Genomic DNA, 8179 nt, shown 5'->3' with positions numbered 1-8179 from the left:
GTCACGAATGGACTCGTCGAGTCACCATGGACTCGGCGAGTCCAGCCTCCAGAAACACAAAAATCGAATTTTTTAGTTACATCAAGCATCAATACAATAGAAACCAATCAAGGCTCTGATACCACTGATGGGTTTTGGTCATAAGAACATCCTATGTGCTCATACAAACCCTAATGCTTGTATCTAAGTTTCTCTATTGTACATGCAAGTTATCCAAGACTATAAACCCTAGTTCTAACATATGATAATCAATATAACATATAATTAGGGTTAAGATATTACCTTGATTGTTATGTAGCAATAACAATCCCAATTCCTCCTTGTATTGACTTTAGAAAGCTTAGAGTCACAAATGTCACTCCTCTAATGGCTCACAAACACCATAAGCAAGAGGATGAAGAGGAGAGAGGATGGAGTCTGCCTAAAACCGTCTACAAACCCTAGAGAAGTCTTAGCCACGTTTTTGGGTCATAAGGGTTCTATATATAGTAAGGCTATTAGGGTTATCTAACAAGGAAACCCTAATTTGGATGCTTAAGCCCTAAGCAACCCATGGAGCCCTTTCCTCAAGGCCTTGGACGATTTCATATGGGCTTCCCCCATAGAATTCGTCCACCTTATAATATAAGGCAATCCATGGCCCAAATTGCAATTATCTTATAATTACAATTCCAGTCCCTTAAGTTTAATTAATCTCTTTTAGTCACAAAACTAATTACTAATTAATTCTTGAGTAATATTAATTAAACAATATGATTTCTCCTTTAATATATTATTCTCATAATATATTAATAAATCATATTTAATCATTTCTCTCCATAATTCATCCTATCAAGTTGCTTTGGTGAACGCAACCCAAAAAGACCATGCACCATCGGGTCAAGTACATACCAAAATAGTTATGGACTTAGACACTAATCCAACATTTGTATGTTTATATGATTATATGTTTATATGTATACCGGGCAGAGCCCGATGCTAGGTGGGGACTATTTTGTGTTCATTTCTGTAAATATGGTATGTGGTCTTTTGGGGAACTCAGTAAACTTTGTGCATACGGTTTTCAATTTATCTTTTAGGTACTTTTGGATTCAAAGGAAAGAGCTTGGTATGATTGCAGAGCACACACCATTCGATTCCACATTTTTGTGATTTAATGTAATGATGATGATGTATTGTAAAATTTTGATTATCTTGGTTTTATGAAAATTATATGATTTACTGTTTTATTAATTTAAAAATGAAAGATTTTCGGGTCTTATTTTGGGGCGTTAGACTTTTCCTCTTGCATTTTCTATTACTAAGAATCAATCTTATAGTCTCTATGTTCTTATGTATTGAGTGTATGTGCCTATCTTTCTTTAAATACAAGTCAATATATTCAACAATATTATTCAATTTTTGAATATTCTACTATTTGGGCATCTGACTTTTCCTGATCCATCATGAAGCATATTGCCCTAAAACATCTATTCGAGGAATGCTTCAAAATTCAAAGTTACAACGAAAGGAAAAAAGTCATCCTCGCTCCATAAGGCTACGAAATGGAATGGACATTAAAGAAAGAAAGAAAATTAATCTTTGTGGAATGTGTAGATAAAGTGGTGATAATAATAATAATAATAATAATAATAATAATAATAATAATAATAATAATAACTTGTTCTTTTAAGCCTTGGAAACGACCTAAGGATAGGTGAATATGATTGATTGAGTAGCGTTTATTTGGTTATTTATGTTGAAAAATACTTATTTTGTATTAATAATGGTTGATTATATAAGATTCATCCAAGTTATATAACTTATGTTTGTATTTATACCATTTGATGTTCATCTTAGTGTTGTTAGTATTTTATTATGTTTTCTTCAAAATGGTTATAAAAAAAGAAATCAAACCTTCTATAAAAAAAATAACATATTCTTATTCTAATAAATAAATAGGTTTTTTCTATTATTGATAAGTGTCATACTATTAGAACTCCTTATTAATATTATATGTGATAGCCACTTGTTAACCTACTAATTTTCAATTTTTAATTTTAAAATTTTCATTCTAATTACATCAAATTAATAATTGATTCTCTATTTTAAATTTTAAATTTTTTCACTTTAATTATATTAAATTAATAACATTAGATTAAAAAAAATAATAATAAATACATATTATAAGATGATATAACTTCATATATTTATTTAAATCAACGATTATAACTTTATATAACTAAAAATATTTCATAAATAATAATTTATTTAAAATAATTGATTAATAATTTTAATTTTTTAATACGAAAGTTTAATTAATTTTATAATCATGGCTCTCCGGGTTATAAACTAATATACAATAAAACTAAAAACTACTTGTTAGTTGTTAATGTTTGCACTACAAGAAACGGGACCTATCGGGACGAAAGATGTCATCTCTATAGGTTCAAAAGTCGTCCCTATAGGTGTCCGGGACGACATGTCATGCTTGTAGCTCTCGTCCTCATAGCCTGTCGCAATAGATCTTTTTGGTCATCACTATAAATATCGTCGCAATAGCTATCCTTTAAAGACGACATGTCGTCCTGTTCTGGTTCGTCGCTATACATTGCTGGTCTCCATAGATGAAGCTATAGAGACGACATGTCGCCTCTATAGGTATATCTATAAACACAACACGTCATCTCCATAGATAGAGATGTAGTCGGCTCACCCTATCCTTTAGCAACAATATGTCGTCCTAGTAGATGCACCTGTAGAGACGACATGTCGTCTCTATAGATCCACTTATAGAAACGACATGTCGTCTCTATATGTATGCCCATACATCTGCTCTTTTTTCTCTATAATTTCCTAATTTTCACGTCACAAAATTACTAAAGTAGTAAATTTACAAAATAGATAAAACGGTAAATTTAATTGCAAAACATTAATATTTGATACAATCTCAAAACACTACATTATTAAATATAATTCATATGGAGAACAAAATTATTAACTTGAGGAAATTTGCATAATGTGACATCCCTATTTTCAGGCCAGAAAAGACCGATTTTGTTTATGCTTTATAAAAACCAGAGTACTTCTTTTAATAAAAATGTTGCGGAATTTGTTCCAAGAAAAATACGATAAATACGTTATTTAAAACATTTTCGAAGAAACGTATTTTATTCATTTCAAAACGTTTGGGATGTCATCGTTAATACAGAAACATAAGCATAAACAGAACTTACATTTATTTACACTAGTGATATACATCTCTTTAAATCTCTCGGTGTAAAGTGACTTCGTATCAACACCTGTGATATAAATAAACTGAGTGGGTCAGGTTGGGAAACCTGGTGAGTACATAGGGTTTTCAACCCACAATAATATAATTATTATGTTTTAACAATCAATCAATTAAACCCAATTATCCATCCCCATTATCTTCTTTACTCTTAAGGATCTACCCTAAGAATCAGCTATTCCTCATTCATTCATTCATAAGGATTATCCTAAGGAATCAGCACAAAGTCCATCATTGCCATGGCTTATAGAATATATCTGGTGAACACGTAGTCCGAAACATCTGGTAAACACTTAGTTCAAAAGTAACTAGTGAACACACTTAGTTCAAAATACCTAGCGAACACACTTAGTTCAAAGATATGTAGTGAACACACTCAGTTCAAAATACCTAATGAGCACCTAGTTCAAAAACACCTACAGGTTACGAGCCTGCTATCGTTCCACTGGACCGTCTAGTATCGTCCATAGTCGTCATCTATACTCCAGTAGATGACTGGATCACTAACAACACTGATGTCTCCCATCGTGTTATCACAAAACAACTATTTCATCTACCCATGTTTTACCCAACACATTTTGTAGATATAAAGTACATATACAGTTTAAATCATTTAAAACATGTATAAAAATCTTTCACCCAGCATAGACAGCAAGTATTCAGACAATATACACACATAGCACGTAATTTATATAAAATACTTCATATCTATGTGTAAGATGAAAGGGAACTATGCACTCACTTGAAAGGTGGTGACTTAGTACTCGAACAGCGCTTCGATACTCTCAAAACAATTTCCTTCGATAAAACCTAGTACCAATACCACTAGGATTTAGTCTAACGATAACCGCGACAAATTAATTAGTCTGACTATTATTATTATTATATAAGCGTTAATAACACTCAATATAACTCATAATAATAGTCCAAATAATTATTTTAAGGACCTAATAACATTCCTATAATTATTTGAAAGCTATATTAAAAAAACTGCGTAAGCGTAACACACTTACAGTGAATTTTATCGAAAACCGGAACTTAATTGGAGCAGCATTTCGAAACCGAAAAACTCCTTTTTCTCGGGACTCCGGGAGCCTCGGGGCTTCCCTAGGGTGCTAGGGGATCACCTAGGCTTAGAGGAGGGTTAAAACCCTTAGAGAGAGAAAGTAGTGAGAGAAAGAGTTGATTTTTCGTGTGAGAAACCGGATGCCCTTGCACCCCTATTTATAGGTGCGACACTTCGCGCTACGCTGGGCGTACGTTCGCTCTACGCGAGGCGTTCATCGGATAAGGCTTCCAAGTCGGATACAGCTGGCTTTGTACATCGGACGGATAAGGCGAGGGTACGTGGGGCGTACAACAAGGGCAGGTGTCAAGATCCGAAGCGAGGACCGTGTTCGGCAAGCAATGGACCTGATCGAGCCACGTCATCATTTCGCAACAAATTTTGCAAATTCATACTCCGACTTCTAAAAATCATAAGTTTCGCATACGAGCTCCGTTTTCGACTTTCTTTATATCCACGCGAAGGTGGGAACGTACTCTACAACTTTCGTTTAGACTTCATTGGCTAATTTTGACTTGATTTTAAATTTTATATTATTAACAGACCGGGACAGGATTGGTCCGTTAAATCCTCATAACTTCTTCATCCGACGTCCGTTTTCACCCATCTTTTTCTCGTTACTCTACTCTTAACGAGATCTTCGATTCTCGTTTAGGTTGTGTCGGCTAAAAACCGCTCGATCTAACATTCGAATTTCGGGTTGTACACTGCTAATCCGAAACTTTGAAAAATCATAACTTCTTCATACGAAGTCAGATTTAGGCATTCTTTTTATCGATGTTCTTAGTTTAACGTATTCTACAACTTTTATTTATACCGCTAAGGTTAAATCTCGCTCTATCGTAAATTCACTATTTACGCTTCCCGGAGTCGTGCCGGTTCCAACGCGAAACTTCGACGGGTCATAACTTCTTCGTTATAACTCGGATTTCGGTGTTCTTTATATGTATGGAAACCTTGAGACATATTATAAAACTTGGTTAAGATTATTTATTCTAAATAATATTTTTTCAAAAAGTCGTTTTCGACCCCTATTGCCTCTAAATTCACTAGCCCGGATCTACGGGCGTTACACATAATCATCACATGCCTTATCATTTGTGTACATAATACTAAATTCTACATGGTTTATAAAAACACCATGAACAATGGATTGTTTCTCATCATAGTGTGACCTTTTTTGCTCCTTAAAGCTTCTTACATTCTTCCCCCTTTTATTATCTGGAAAAAAAAGGATGAATTAACTAGGAGAAGAATGAACCTTGATCTTGATCCATGGCATCTATTTCATCTGCATCATCCAAAGATGTCCATCCGGAATGCAATCTCATTCAGTGTTAAAAGATTTCAACTGAACATAATCCTAACCACCTTCTGCAAAAAATAAAAAAGTATAAATTGTAAGTAAAATGACCACATTTTAATGATTTTTAAAAATAAAAGATGAATAAATTTATATACCATTGAATTTTTATTTTATTTTTTTATTTTTTTGATGTAATAAAGGTAAGCATCTGTTCCAAAAGGTTGGATTCCCATATATTTGCACATATTCACTAATCAAGGCCTAATAAACAAAAAGTTTTATGAAATAAATCAAATTCAAATTATGTAATGTGTACAGTTTAATTGGTACATGTTTCAAGAAAACATGCAACTGGGGATGTGAATCTTGATCGATTAAAACATTATCCAAAATTGTCACAATTCCCATTTCTTTGTATATGTTGTAAAGTCGGGGTAGCTGAACAACACAAGTATGCATATAAATTATAATGTTAGTTGATATTAAAGTATAAACATTTGTTGTCTTTTAAAGTATTATAGTAAGAGATCACCTGAATCAACCAGACAACATTCTCACTGTATAATTCATTGTTTACAATCCAACTAGCTAAATTGTCCCATTCACTTTGCTTTCTTCCATATACAGATATTTTGTATTCAGCCATCTGTCAAAAGGCAAAAGCTTTAAGTGTAAGTGTAAGTGTCATGTATGAATCAAAATAGATAAAAGGAATAAATAAATAACATGGATTTCAAAACTCACTTGTCCCATTCACTTTGCTTTCTTCCATATATAGATATTTACTCGCTTCAAGATCTGCAAACACTTGGCTTGTTACCTCAGCAAGAAAACGACCTGAAAAAGTAGTAAAACTTACCCTGAATAAGATTGTCCTGTTTCAAGAAAATCTCCCTAAGCCTACTTTGACCACATGGGTTGTATTTCGGATTGAATTTATCAAAACGATGAAATGTGCACTTCTAATTGATCAACATTCAGGTCGTATCTACATTTAAGACTTATGATAAAAAAAAACATTCACACAAGACGATATAATTGTTCTACAGATAGTAAAGTTACCTGGTTAAATCCAAGCTCTCAAAAACCTCTTTTAAGGTTAGATATGTCCCATCACAAAATATTAGAACCTGAAACAGGAAAAAAGAAACTTTGATTCATGCAAAATAGAAACACATTTTTAAATGATCAAGAAATAGATATGAAGCATTACCTCATCTGGTTTCTTTCTAAACTTGGACTTAAAGAACCTTAACAGATGCTTTTGATTCATGTTATCTTACAATCTTTATCTGCATAAACATGAACCACGCCATCTTCCATTTGAAAATAATGTTGCAAGCATTTGAATATCAAGTCAAGATTCAAGAAAATAAGCATCAAGAACAAACTTGTGTCAGAAACTTCAAACCTACATCATATTCTGTCTCAGGGGTATACTCAAAAGGATTTGGATTACGCTTTGGAGAACTAGGATCAGATATAACTTGTTTCTCCCATGGAGCAATGCTTTCTCTGAACACATAGCTCTTTCGCATCTCAAGACAACCTTGTAATGCTCTATAAATCTCTGCTTCATCAGAAGATGGTGTCTCTGCAATAAGAGGAGTTGGAAAGAAAGAAGATTATTTAATTTTCAAATACTTGTGTGTGTTTGTGTTTTCCTGTATAGATGAAATTACAAACAAAAAGAAAGAGAGAAGATTACCAAATGGGCTGATTCTCAGCCTTACAAAGGTCTCGTGCTCTGGTTCTTTCCTAAGAATGTTAGCAGCTACAGGATCTGGTTGAACACCATGCAGGTCTCCAGATACACTATGCTCTCCATTTGCATTATTATCTTCTGGTAAGCTCCCATGACCCTGTTTGGTAGATGCCAAAAAAATGTTAAAAAGTGTGTGTTTCAAGATGGAATATCAGGTATTAGTTACAAACACACACAGAGATCTAATAATGTATCAAAAGCTTACAACATTTCCATTAGTATGAAGGTATGTTGTATCTAGATCAGCATTGTCAGTCATATCAGCATCTTCTTCAGACGAATAGGAAGTAGACAGAGAGAGTAAAACGGAAGGATAAGTACCGATTGGAGAGGATACGTGATGATTTCAACAATGATACCTCCGTCAGCTCCGACAAGGCCATTCACAACAGTGTTCGACATTCCTCTCTGTCAATGATTTCTGTGAGAGCTATGAAACCATATAAAATCACAATTCCAGTTTTAAACACATAATTGCTAACATAAACAATAATTCCACTTTCTAACCGAGAATTACTATCCTAGGTCGCCAGAGTGGGGCTTGTAATTGTTAGAACTCGTAACCGGGGGTGAAAAGGAAGTCGATAGTTGGAATCGTCGGTGTTGAAGCTGATCGTCGGTGGTCTTCGGCAACTAGCATGAGGATCGGTGGAGAGAGGAAGAAGATTTAACGGTGGTGGGAGGTGTGGAAGTCGTCAGGGGAGAATCTTTGACCGATAGATCGAGATAGACCGATGATTGATTACTTAGCGTGCGTGAATGAAACGAAGG

The 8179-nt window shown here is 33.9% G+C and overlaps 1 pseudogene; it reads right to left on the bottom strand.

Annotated features, from left to right (window-relative positions):
• Positions 1–5684: 5684 nt before the first annotated feature.
• LOC145035467 (AMP deaminase-like) lies at positions 5685–7810 on the bottom strand (annotated as a pseudogene).
• Between the last annotated feature and the right edge of the window lie 369 nt (positions 7811–8179).

The sequence above is a fragment of the Lactuca saligna genome, chromosome 3 (genome assembly GCF_052625555.1).
Source record: "Lactuca saligna cultivar CGN05327 chromosome 3, ASM5262555v1, whole genome shotgun sequence".
Classification (NCBI taxonomy): Eukaryota; Viridiplantae; Streptophyta; class Magnoliopsida; order Asterales; family Asteraceae; genus Lactuca; species Lactuca saligna.
Note: the sequence above shows the minus strand (reverse complement) of the source record. Positions and strands in the feature narration are given on the sequence as shown.